Raw genomic sequence first — 13,427 nt, 5'->3', positions numbered from 1 at the left:
ACTACTTGCTCTGTGATGGCTGTGCAACGCATCAGTAATGCGTTACTGCATGTCCTCTGTTGATGTTGGAACACTTTGGTGGACAGAATTCTTGACTGCTCCCCACAGAAAAAAAATCCAGTGGTGAAAGGTCCTGACATGGGGCAGACCAACAAACTGGCCAACCTCGTCCAATCCACCTTACAGAGTATTTAAGGTCCAGAATTTGTCGCGCCAACGGCCTTGCCGCAGTGGTAACACCGGTTCCCGTCAGGTCACCGAAGTTAAGCACTGTCGGGCTGGGCTAGCACTTGGATGGGTGACCATCCGGTCTGTCGAGCGCTGTTGGCAAGCAGGGTGCACTCAGCCCTTGTGAGGCAAACTGAGGAGCTGCTTGACTGAGAAGTAGAGGCTCCGGTCACGAGAACTGACATACGGCAGGGAGAGATGTATACTGACCACACGGCCCTCCATATCCTCATTCAGTGACGCCTGTAGACTGAGAATGACATGGCGGTCGGTCAGCATCTTTGGAGTCGTTTGAGGCCTGCTCGGACTGAGAGTGAACTCGTTGGGTTCTAATGCGTTATGTGCGGGGCATCCATCATGCTGATAACGCAAGACAATCTGACTCAGAGGTATGGCGTCCAAGAGAACAGTAAGAGTGTGTCTTCGAAGTGAGGTGTATTGTCTGGGAAGGTCGGATAATGGTATCTCCAATAATTCCGCACCAAACGTTAACGTACCATGGATGTTGATGCTCTACCTGCCTGAGCCATCGTGGATTGTTTGTGTATTAATACAGCATATGTCTCATATTTACAACCCCTTTGGTTGGAGAATGACACCTCGTCAGTAAAAATAACATCTGATAAGAAATTAGGTTTGGTCAGAAGTTTTTTTCTGAGCCCTATTGTTGAACTCATTTCCATGAAGTTCTTAGTGTAAATGAACATGGTAAAGATGCAATTTATGACGTTGCACAATGCTACGTGCACTTTTTTTCGAGAGTCCAACTTCTTGTTGAATTGCTCGTGTGATGACTTGAGAATTCGTAGCTACGACAGCGAGCACAGCGTCCTCAGCAGCTCCGTATGTTTGTATTCTACTACGATTTCGAGGTCTTGCATTTAAACTTCACATTTCACGGAGGCGAGAAATGAGACGAGCATCCAGCGAGATGGCGATGGCTTGTCAGGGAATCGTCTGCTGTACAGTAGTTGTGCCTGAACCGAATTTCGTTCGCTACGCTCGTAGGTTCGAATCCTGCCTCGGGGATGGATGTGTGTAATGTCCTTAGGTTAGTTAGGTTTAAGTAGTTCTAAGTTCTAGGTGACTGATGACCTCAGAATTTAATTCCCATTGTTCTCAGAGCCATTCGAACCATTTACTAATTTATTTCGTGCCAACGTACTTTCTGCGGAGATCATCAGCATTTCTAACTTATCGCCATGCGTGTACATCACACACAAAACACAACAAAAATTGTGTTCACAATGTGTACTACCGCCATGCAGTTACGATATTACGCATCAGCAAATGAGGTGCGCGTGGGAGGGGAGTTTACAGATGAGCACCTGTATTTAAATAAGTCGGAAGTCATAAACAAAACCACCCACACCATTATTACAGCACTACATTGGTGACGTAATGTGTACAATCTGGGCAGAAAACAGCTTCACAACGTGGTCACTCTTCATTGTTTTCACATCTACATTTTACTCATAAAAATGGTATAGTGTGATAAATTTTTGGATACCTTTTAGAGAGAATAAGTGTATTCTTCAATAAAATGTACAATGCTTCATTTAAAAAAATGAACCTCTACCCCGTATCCCTTACATCTGTGGAGGATACATAAAACCTGTAACCTCAGAAAGAACTACCCAATTATGTTAAAAAACTTGGTTGAGGCAACTCTTCTTTTGGCGCATCAGAAAAAAATTATTTTAAGTGAGCAAAATAAATGGGGCACATCGTAAATTCTCACGAATAGCAGTATGACATTATAGTGATTTCTTTTTAAGTCACAAGTTGGAGCCTTTTTCGCAGTGATATTCTTACTGGACGGAAACAAAGATGATCTACCCAAGGTGCTTCACCAGATAGTTCAAGTTCAAAAAATGGCTCTGAGCACTATGCGACTTAACTTCTGAGGTCATCAGTCCCCTAGAACTTAGAACTAATTAAACCTAACTAACCTACGGACATCACACACTGTAGCGCCTAGAACCGCACGGCCACTCCGGCTGGCACAGATCAAGTCTTAATAGAGAGGTGCTATATGTAGTTCGAAAGATGTAAAACCAAAATCATTAAGAGCAAAAAAGAAAACAGTATATACAGGGTGAATCACCTAAAGATTGCACCGCAAATATTGCGGAAATGGAAGTGCCATTGATGTGTGGTTTTCACACAATGGATTGGTAGTCAGGAGCTCGTTTTCTTATCAAATCAACAGTTTGTAATAATAATTTGAAAGGGTATTTTTGTGCAAACTCACGCTTTTTAAAATGGAGTAATGCCTATTAACACTAACAAACTAAAAATAGGTAATGTTGGAACGTCAGTGGTGTTTGTTGTAGGATTCTAGTGCGAGTCGTTTACGAGATATCGTATTTTGCAAAGTCCCCACACCGACACTGTAGAATCCCTGTGGCAGCACACACTAAGGAACAATACACCAGTTATCTGGATTCTGATCGATAACGAACCAACTGACCATCACCGGTTGTTTTAAAAATGACCACCGGCAGTGGCAATACACACTCCCAGTCTGGTATGGCGTGACTGCTGCACACGTACTCGTATTTCACCGCAGGTGTCCGAACAGGCTGCAGTAATACGTTGTTCCATATCATCCGGTGCAGTGGTATGTCCTTGTAGATGTTGTTGTTGTGGTCTTCAGTCCTGAGACTGGTTTGATGCAGCTCTCCATGCTACCCTATCCTGTGCAAGCTTCTTCATTTCCCAGTACTTACTGCAACCTGCATCCTTCTGAATCTGCTTAGTGTATTCATCTCTTGGTCTCCCTCTCTAGTCTTTCAAATTTTCCCAGAGAAAAAATTTCGCAGGCGTCAAATGTGGGGAACGGGTCGAACAAGTTACAGATCACCTGCATCCAGTCCAGCGATTTGGGAACAATTCGTGAAGACATGCTGTAGCACTTCGCGCACTGTGCTCTGGACAGCCATAATAGTGGTAGCACACATTCCTTGTAATATGCAGTGGAACTCTTCCAGAAGAGAAGAACGCCTGTTAGGAAACTGAGATACTTGTGAGAGTTCAGTGTTCCATCTATGAAAAACGGGCCTATGAGCTGATGGCTCACTATCCCACACCACACGTCTGCGCTCTACGCTCGCTGACATTCGCCCTGTCGGAGCCAAGGGAGATTGTCAACAGATCAATAGTGTATGTTTCGGCGATTCACCAGGACGTGACTGGGAAATGTGAATACATCAGTTGTAACGTCCCCTTAGAAAAATGATTGAATTACTGTGCTGGTACACCTCTTACATTATTTTCTTTTCTAACAGCTGAGTAGAACTGAACGTACTCAGACATTTCTCACTTTACTAATTCTGCTCGTCACTAAATTGACACACAATATTTGTAGCGCAACGCAATCTGACTTTCAATAATCCTACAAAAGAATGTCCCTGACTAACATTAAACTATACCTTTCACAAATCACTTACCTCACAAAAATCTTCGTTGCTCGAACTACTGCAATACAGCGAGCGCCACTACTGCCAGCTAAATAGCTAAAAAGATTCAAACTACTGAAGGCACTAACTACTGATAGGCATAGTTAGCAAATGAAAGATTTTGATAGAAAGAAACCAGTGTATTTACCTTAATATTGTTCAAAAGTCCTATTATATGTATGAGTTCTTGACATCCAGTCTTACAAATTTACTGTCTCTGTCCAGATCATGCGCTCTCAAAACTCCGCCATCTCACTCCCCACAGCCACCACTGCTGGCGGCTCACCTCCAACTGCGCAACGCTACGCGCTGCTCACATCCAGCTGCCCAACACTACAATGGCAGACAACAATGCAAACTAGCCACAGACTGCGCACAGCACAGCCAGTGATTTTCATACAGAGCGCTACGTGGCGTTACCAATAAGAAAACCTAAACAGCCTACTTACATAGTAAACAAGATACATGATACATCTGCAGTATTCTGCCTTAATTCCCATGTACAGAAGTTAACACGATTCTCATAATTGCTTCCATGCAGATCGTGATTGAGAGAGATGCGATAGGGATGGAACGTACGTCGATGGAGAATGCATAGGACACTTACCTGAGTCATGCCTCTTCCTCGTGCGACTGTGCGGGAGCTAACGTGAGGATCACCTGCAACACCAGCAAGAACATTAATTTCTCCCTCACTATCGTCACTTGCTTCCTTCTGTTACGTTGTCTATATGTTACACTACCACTTTCACGTAACTGGTTGAAGAAACTCATAAATAACTGCCGAAATGGTTGACGTCTATTGGGATATCTTGCCGCATATATTGTACAAGTACCAACTGCATTCTTGCTACGCTCTCCATACACTATGAGCATGTCGGCTTTTTTTCCACTGGTATATCCCATCGTCCACTCTACCGCTTGGACTATCACACGCTAACTGAGTGATAAGTCGCAATGCACTCAAGGAGGACATAAGCACACTGTAAGCAAAAATAACAACATTGTACCTAGCAACTACGCAGGTTGAACCGCACAAACAAACGTCGGGGTGGAAACTTTTCAAAATACGATGTCTTGTGAGTGACTCGCACTATAATCCTGCAACCGACATTCTAATTTACCCTAATTTTAGTTTATTAATGTTAATAGGCATTGTTCCATTTCAGAAAGTGTATGTTTTCATAGCTTCTAGTTATTACTACAATCTGTTTCTTGGCTGACTACCAATCCTTCTGTGAAATTCGCACATCAGTAGCACTTTCCATTTCGTCAGTATCTGTCATGCAAGTTTTAGGTGATTCACCCTGTATTCGTGCCCGTTGAAGGTGAAATATGAAACTAGTGACTACTGTCTGTTGCCTCGTAAGTTGTGTCACAGCGAATGATGGAAGTACGAAGGATACTAATGCTTGAAGAGCCTAGGCAATAGAAATACTTAATAAGAAAACAACACAATTAAAGCGAAGCAGAGTCTCCTTGACTACTAGGAAACAATTTTTAAAGAGCTGTATTTGGACATATCCATAAATCGAGCAGACACATGGACGCTGAGTAATGTGGAAAAGAAAAGGTTGTACACTCTCGAGATATGGTATTGGAGCATAATAGTAAAGATACAGCATACTGGCAGAGTCTTAAACTAAGATATGCCGCGAAGAGCAGGAGAGACAAGGAGAGTAATCAAAACAGTCACTGTCTACTCGGTCACTGATATCACTTCACTACTGTGGTCGAGGCAATGCTCAAGGGAAGAAGACACAGAGAACGATCGAGGAAGGAGTTCATGAATGAAATGAAAACTGGCAGAAGACAGAAGAGCATCAAAATGGCTCAAATGGCTCTAAGCGCTATGGGACTTAACATCTGAGGTCATCAGTCCCCCAGACTTACAACTACTTAAACCCACCTGACCTAAGGGCATCACAGACTTCCATGGCCGAGGCAGGATTCGAACCGGTGACAGTAGGAGCAGCGTGGTTCCGGACTGAAGCGCGTAGAACCGCTCGGCCACAGCAGCCGGCATAGCATCAAAAGATTAATATCCAAGAAGGGGGTTAAGGTGAGCGAGCCCACGAAGCTTCGACGGGAAAAAAAAAGACGATGTCTCTCGCGACCCATGTTGTGACACCCAGTCCTGTAACCCATTTATATTATTGCTGGGCGACAGAATGTGAAAGTGAACTCTTTCTCGGCTCAAAGTGCACTCGTTATGTAGTGTTTCTGAGTGAACTTTTCAAACAAGCCAATCGTAACCAGTGGTAAACAAACTAGAAACTATACATCATCGCTACCGTCCTGTTGTCAGCAGATAGTGCATGTAACATATGTTGTGATATGTGTTGAAAACTGAATGAATTATGTAGCTCTAGGAAAAAGCCACATGAGGTTGCGTTGCTTTAAATGCACTGGCCTTCTATTCAGGACTATGAATCGTCTCTAGCGACACAGATTAGGTTTTCCGTGGTTTCCCTAAGTTGCCTCAGACAGATGCTGGAATGGTACCTACTGTAAGTTCACGGCAGACTACTTGTCCCATCGTAATCAGGACAGAACTGTAAGTATGCAAACGTCTGTATGTAGGGTGAAACGTGTGCTGGTGTAAGCTGCCGCCAGCACTCACATCGCAAAGAGGTTGCGAAAAAATTGATATTAGGTACTGGAGCAAGCGAGCCTGTCAGGAGAGAGGCCAAAGACAGACTCGCGAGAAACGTACCGCCAACGCCCTCTCGGCCGCCAGTATTTAGATCGCCACCATGGACTGGAGTCAGTCAGTCATCTAGTGAGTCAACGAGTCGAGTGATCAGCTGCAGCCTAGTGAGAGTTGCAGTTGCAGTGAGCTCAGCCTCTAGCTCTGAGTCAGTCAGTACCTAGCGACCAGAGTACTTCGCCAGCATTGAGGCCAACTTGGACTATTACGGAATAGCTTGTACCACAAAACCTGGACAATCTTAAGTTAAGTAGCTTCCTGTTTAAGTTAATAAAGAACCCTCTTAATACATGTGTGCAGTTGTGTTATACGAGGGTTGTCCAGAAAGTAAGTTCCGATCCGTTCTCCAAATGGAAACCACAGTGAAAATCAGAAACATTTTATTTGCAAGCGTTAGCTACACTTTCCAGATACTTCTCGACATAGTCGCCGCTCCAACTTAGACATTTGTCGGAGCGTTATACCAAATTTCCAACACCATCGTCATTGATGGCAGCCACCTGTGCTGTACGATAATTCTCTACGCTGGTCTATAGTGTGTAGCCTGTGTCCAAGTGTTATCTTCATATCCAGGGTTTCATGTGAACAGAGATGATACTCAGGACGATCCAATTAGGGCTGTGTTGTGGGCGATCGAAAACTTCCCATCGAAAAGGCGGCAGGAGCGTCTTCAATGCCCTTGCAGAATGTGGCTGAGAATTGACATGAAGAAGGAAGTGCGTGGCAGTTGTGTTAGGTGGGCTGCATTCATTAAGGCGAAGCATCTCAGCGGGCCCTCCTACTTGGCGGGAGACATCCTTGTTCTAGGCACCTTTAGTCGCTCACAGCGCGCTCACAACTGAAAAGAGCGTCTTGATGCGATCGATGGTCATACTAGAGACATTACCCACACATCTGTGCAAAGCTTCATCAGGTTTTCATTGTGGTATCCATTTCGCGACCTATCGGAACTTTCTTTCTGCGCAACCCTCACAGAAAAAGGATACTGGCCTTGCTTCTCAATGTACAAGACTACAGTGTCAACGAAACGACACAAAAAATTGAACTCCGCTGACGTAATTTAGGAAATTGTTCAGGAGCATTTTCTGAGTATTTTGTATTAGGGCCCAGTCTTTCATATAGCTCGTTACACAGTAAAAAAAAAAAAAAAAAAAAAAAAAAAAAAAAAAACGGTTCAAATGGCTCCGAGCACTATGGGACTTAACTTCTAAGGTCATCAGTCCCCTAGAACTTAGAACTAATTAAACCTAACTAACCTACGGACATCACACACATCCATGCCCGAGGCAGAATTCGAACCTACGATCCGAGCGGTCGCGCGGTTCCAGACTGTAGCGCCTAGAACCGCTCGGCCACCCTGGCCGACGTTACAGAGTAATAACGCAATTAGTATTTATTCGATTTTTTACCCCAGTTACCATTGTTTCTATTAAAACACCTCCACAACGGTAAAAGAACCTGTAACATGTGAGTAGCAAAACATAAAATAGAAAACAGAGAGAAATGCAACTTCAGATGAAATCTACTGGGATCCGATTGCCGTCGCTGTGGTAACAGCTGAGCAAATAATTGCAGGGCCTTTCTTCCATTGAATTTGCTGACCTCTTACTGGAAGTAAACATACATCAGTAAACTAATCCATACTGTTAACACAACCGGAGTAGCTAATCTCAGACAGAACCGAGCAGTACTAAAAGAAACACTGAGAGTGAACAGCAAAGCGGCCTTTACTGGTGACAGCAGTAAGCAGTGTGGGTAAGAGGAACAAGTTTCTTTCCAAACAAGACACTCAGAGAGTACCGTCGACATTTATACTGTTCTGCAGAAATTTTCTCGATAGGAATCGTGTTTTCCCTCTACATAAATTACGTATTTTGTTCTTATTCTGTAATATTTCATGCTCGATACCTCACTAAGGGTGGGCCACAGATGAATTTAATCTGTCACAGGGCCTTTGGAGTTATGTCTGTGTAATGAATCTCTTAGGATGTTTTGAACCTTGACATGTTTCTCGTGTTTGATCTCTAAAGAAATCAAGATTTTGTGCACGAGTTTTGCGAATTTGTTAATTATTTCAGCAACAAAGATAGCAAAACAAATGATAAGAGCAGCAACTTAATGCAAGAAGAAGGAAACTCACTTCGGGTAGCGTGGATGACGACGAAAATGTGCAATAGAGAATGTTCAGTTAATCATCAAGCTTAAGCTAGATTTCAATGCGCAGTTTCGTCCTGTGGGCAAAACTGTCTTAGGGATGGTTAACACGTAGTTTTTTAGATCTTGGTTGAACGTTAGAGAAAAAAAGCGTCAAAGTTATACGCGCCGACGCCTGTAAACGTATGTATGTACAAGGTGATTCAGTGATAATGTTACATACTTTCAAAGATGATGGAGATAGATAAATGTATCGATTTAAGGTAAGGGTCCATGCTTCGGAAACGAACGAGTCGAAAGTTACAATCAAAAATCGTTCTGATACGTCTGATAGTGTAATATCTCTACATGTACTGCTGTTGCTAAAAACACTTCAAACAACTTTCAAAGTTGTATGGACCAAAACAAGAAAAAATGTCTTATAAACTTGGCCTCCAAGATGCCTACCTGAGGAGCAATGAGCACTTGGTCATCTTCGCTAGTGTGAAACAGATCTCTTCTATTGAACAAGGGCTCATAGTTGTTAAGGTATGCATTTTAGACCCCACGTTTACTGAGTCTTTTTATTTGTTTTGCTTCATACTGCCACCTCTGAAATGTGTCTATCCTACAATCTTTGCAACAGCGGTACCTGTACATGCATTCCGCTGTTACAGATATCAGAATGATTTTCGCTTATAACTTTCGACTCATTCGCCGGTACAGGCAAATTGATACATTGATCCTTCTTCATCGTCACTGAAAATCTGAAACATCACTGACTGAATCACGTTGTACATAGGTACATTTACAGGTGTCGGCGAGTGTAACTTTGACGCTCTGTACCGTCGTGGAATTACGTTTCCGAACGTGGGTTCCTGTTCAGAATATTACGTACTCACTCCCCCCCTACGTGTCCATGAGGGAATTTCCGGACACCCTATATTATTATGATAAAAATAACCACTTGGTCGCAAATGAAACAAAACATCATTTTCGAGGACAATGGATTATTTTCATTAGAATTTTATCTTAAATTAGCAGTCACTGATATATTTCATACAAACCAAACGTTTGTTACCTGGCGATGATGAAGATGCTCGCGATCTTGATTTTAATAGTACGTCCAAACTTATATCTCTGGGAAGAATGTAGTTACATACAAGTTACTTGGGTAGCCTTACGGTAGAGAGCAACACTTTGTGGTAGCTTACATCCAAACGAGTAAGCTGCGTTAAACCATATTTCCTGTAACGCATTACTTTAAATGACCTTTGAAAAATGTCCTCATCCGAAAACAATAATTATTTCCACGGCAGCATGCGTGATGTTAAAAACTTTTCTTTTCAAAGGAATCTAAAATCTGTATATTAATGTACCAATCAATTTCCAGCGTTATATTCAACCCTGTTCTGAAACTACGTCAGTCGACATACATAATTATCTACACAGCCATATACTAGTACTTATATTGTTTACCAGTCTGTTTCATAGAACATTTGTTGGTTTTCATTCGTTCTTTAAGAAATTTTCTACTGGCATCAGTAAGCCGCTGAAATAATCTTATCTGTCTATTCATCGATAACGTAGATAAACCATTAACAACTTAACAGAAAATATTATGTGTTTGGGAAGATAATGATAAGTACAAATGACAAATGCTAACGTCAGCATTTAAAACTATTTTTCAAAATACACAATGTGCCTCCTTGTGTCCTATAGCCATTCTATAATTTCTTGTGTCAAAAAGGAAATAGGTTTTAATCAAGAAGGGGAAACGTCAGCTACATATGCTGGTGTGTCATCACACAACTTGTGATCCAGTGGCAACGGGAGACACCAACATCTTAAAATAATTTTAAATTTGAACGTAAATTGTAAATCCCAAGCTCTGATATTGACAATCCTGACAATCAACGTACCAGTAGGAAAATTATGTTCTTTTTTTTTTTGACAGCTGACGCGTGATTTTCAATTTTCATTTTCAACTCCAACCACATGAAATTAGTTTCCTGGCGTTACATATGTCGACTTTGTAGTCATAGATCACTTGGGAAGCGTTCTGTCACATTAAACTATATAGCTTTTAGTTTAATGCATACAGAATTCCCAAACACAGGTGATTCAGTGGCTGAATACATTCCGCAGATGATAACACTCGTAGCGAATTGTGTGCGATACGAGCAGTTTTGACCTGAGTACAGAATATTTATAGCTATGCAGTGTTAATACTTCTCAGCCAAACCAATGAAACATCATGACTATAAATTATTCCCACTTTACGCGAAAAATCAGATAAACGTCAGAGTAGCTTATATCAGAAAAACCAGATACCATATCCCATTTCGTCTCCACCAACTTGGTACTCTAGAGGAACTAGTGAATTTTGTTTCCCCATGTTATTACCAAAATTCTTTTGCTACAGAGCTAAGGAATGCGTTTTTTATGCTGTTGTTATTGCTCTCGTGACAGTCGATCCTGTGCAAGACTCTTAACCTATTCTTGACTACTACAAAACATACCAATTTCAACTTGTTTACTGTTGTCACGCCTTCACGTACCTCTACAATTTTTAGCCTCCGCACATCCTTCCTATATCAAACTGATGGTCCTTTGATGCCTCAGATTGTATCTTACCACCTAACCCTTCGTTTTAGTCAAGATGTGCCTTAAATTTCTGTTCCATATGATTCGACCCAGTATCTCATTACATATCTGATCTACCCATGTAATGTACCGTGACACAACATTCCAAAAGCTTCTGCCCTAAGAGCTGTGTACCGTCCACGTTTCACTTACGTGCACGGATACACTCCTGACGATTACCTTCGGAAAATGATTCCTAACACTGAAATTTATATCCGATTTTAACAAATTCCTCTTTTTATAAATGCCTTTGTTGATATTGCCAATCTACATTCACAATGATGCTGAAACAGCAAAACTTTTTGACTGGTTCCAGCGTCTCATTTCCAAACCTAATTCCCTCAGTACCTCTGTATTTAATGGGACTATATGCTATTATCCATCTTTTACGTTTGTTGAAGTTCTTCTTACAACCAGTTTTGAGGACTATACATTCCTTTCAACAGGTCCTTCGAGTTCTTCCAGGACCTTGTCTACGATAACGGAAAAAGAAGACAGCTCAAGTCCAAAGAGCATTTAAGCGGAATGACAGTTACTGAAATAGTGCGACAGAAATAACTACGCTTGGTAACAAGGGAGGTGTGGCTATTCCTAATAAGGAAGATTAAAGATACCGAGAAGAAAATCTTGAGTCAGGCTGCTGAACTGAGTACAGGAACGTGTAGAGTGGAGATGAATAAATTGAGATATGGTGACGACGAGATAAAATGGGAAGGTAGAAGATGATGAGGTTTGTATTTCGATTAGAACTAGCCTAAGGCTAGAAACTACGTAAGATAATGATGGAGTAAAGCTTTTCCTCTCAATACAAAGGATGCTGCCAGCACAGCTGCGTTTTCATATTGTCCTATTGGAAGTGCTATGATTTGCCTTTCTCCTATATTTGAGTAGATTTTCCCAGATTACCGTATAAGCACATAAAATTTTACTCCTCTGAAGTGCGTATGTAAAATAAAACGAACAACAGCATATTAGCATATTGAAGCACATACGGGGGTCGTAAAAGGCTGGAACAGCCACGTAAACTAAACGGGAAGGAGAACACTTACTTAAAATTGCTACACCACGAAGATGACGTGCTACAGGCAAGAAATTTAACCTGCAGGAATAAGATGCTGTGATATGCAAATGATTAGCTTTTCAGAGCATTCACATAAGGTTGGCGCCGGTGGCGACACCTACAACGTGCTGACATCAAGAAAGTTTCCAAACGATTTTTCATACACAAACATCAATTGACCGGCGTTGCCTGGTGGAACGTTGTCGTGATGCCTCGTGTGAGGAGAAGAAATGAGTACCATCACGTTTCTGACTTCGATGAAGGTCGGATTGTAACCTACCGCGATTGCGGTTTATTGTATCGCGACATTGCTGCTCGCGTTGGTCGAGATCCAATGACTGTTAGCAGAATATGGAATCGGTGGGTTCAGGAGGGTAATACGGAACGCCGCGCAGGATCCCAACGGCCTCGTATCACTAGCAGTCGAGATGACAGGCATCTTATCCTCATGATGTAACGGATCGTGCAGCCTCGTCTCGATCCCTGTGTCAATAGATGGGCACGTTTGCAAGACAACAACCATCTGCACGAACAGTTGGACGACGTTTGCAGTAGCATGGACTATCAGCTCGGACACCAGGGTTGCGGTTACCTTTACACGGCATCACAGACAGGAGCAGCTGCGACGGTGTAGTCAACGACCAACCTGGGTGCACGAATGCAAAACGTCATTTTTCGGATGAATCCAGGTTCTGTTTACAGCATCTTGATGGTCGCATCCGTGTTTGGCCACATCGCGATGAACTCACATTGGAAGCGTGTATTCGTCATCGCCATAATGGGGTATCACCCGGCGTGATGGTATGGGGTGCCATTGCTTACACATCTCAGTCACCTCTTGTCCGCATTGATGGCACTTTGAACAGTGGACGTTACATTTCAGATATGTTACGACCCGTGGCTCTACCCTTCATTCGATCAGTGCGAAACTCTACATTTCAGCAGAATAATGCACGACCGCGTGTTGCAGGTCCTGTACGGGCCTCTCTGGATACAGAAAATGTTCGACTGCTGCCCTGGCCAGCACATTATCCAGATCTCTGACCAACTGAAAACTGGTCAATGGTGGCCGAGCAGCTGGCTCGTCACAATACGCCAGTCTCTACTCTTGATGAACTGTGGTATCGTGTTGAAGCTGCATGGGCAGCTGTACCTGTACACGCCATCCAATCTATGTTTGACTCAGTGC

At 42.5% G+C, this 13,427-nt stretch overlaps 1 pseudogene; it reads left to right on the top strand.

Moving 5' to 3' along the window:
* The first annotated feature begins 212 nt into the window (after positions 1-212).
* Positions 213-330, top strand: LOC126285607 (5S ribosomal RNA; annotated as a pseudogene).
* The last annotated feature ends 13,097 nt before the right edge of the window (positions 331-13,427 follow it).

This window comes from Schistocerca gregaria, chromosome 8 (assembly GCF_023897955.1).
Source record: "Schistocerca gregaria isolate iqSchGreg1 chromosome 8, iqSchGreg1.2, whole genome shotgun sequence".
Classification (NCBI taxonomy): Eukaryota; Metazoa; Arthropoda; class Insecta; order Orthoptera; family Acrididae; genus Schistocerca; species Schistocerca gregaria.
Note: the sequence above shows the minus strand (reverse complement) of the source record. Positions and strands in the feature narration are given on the sequence as shown.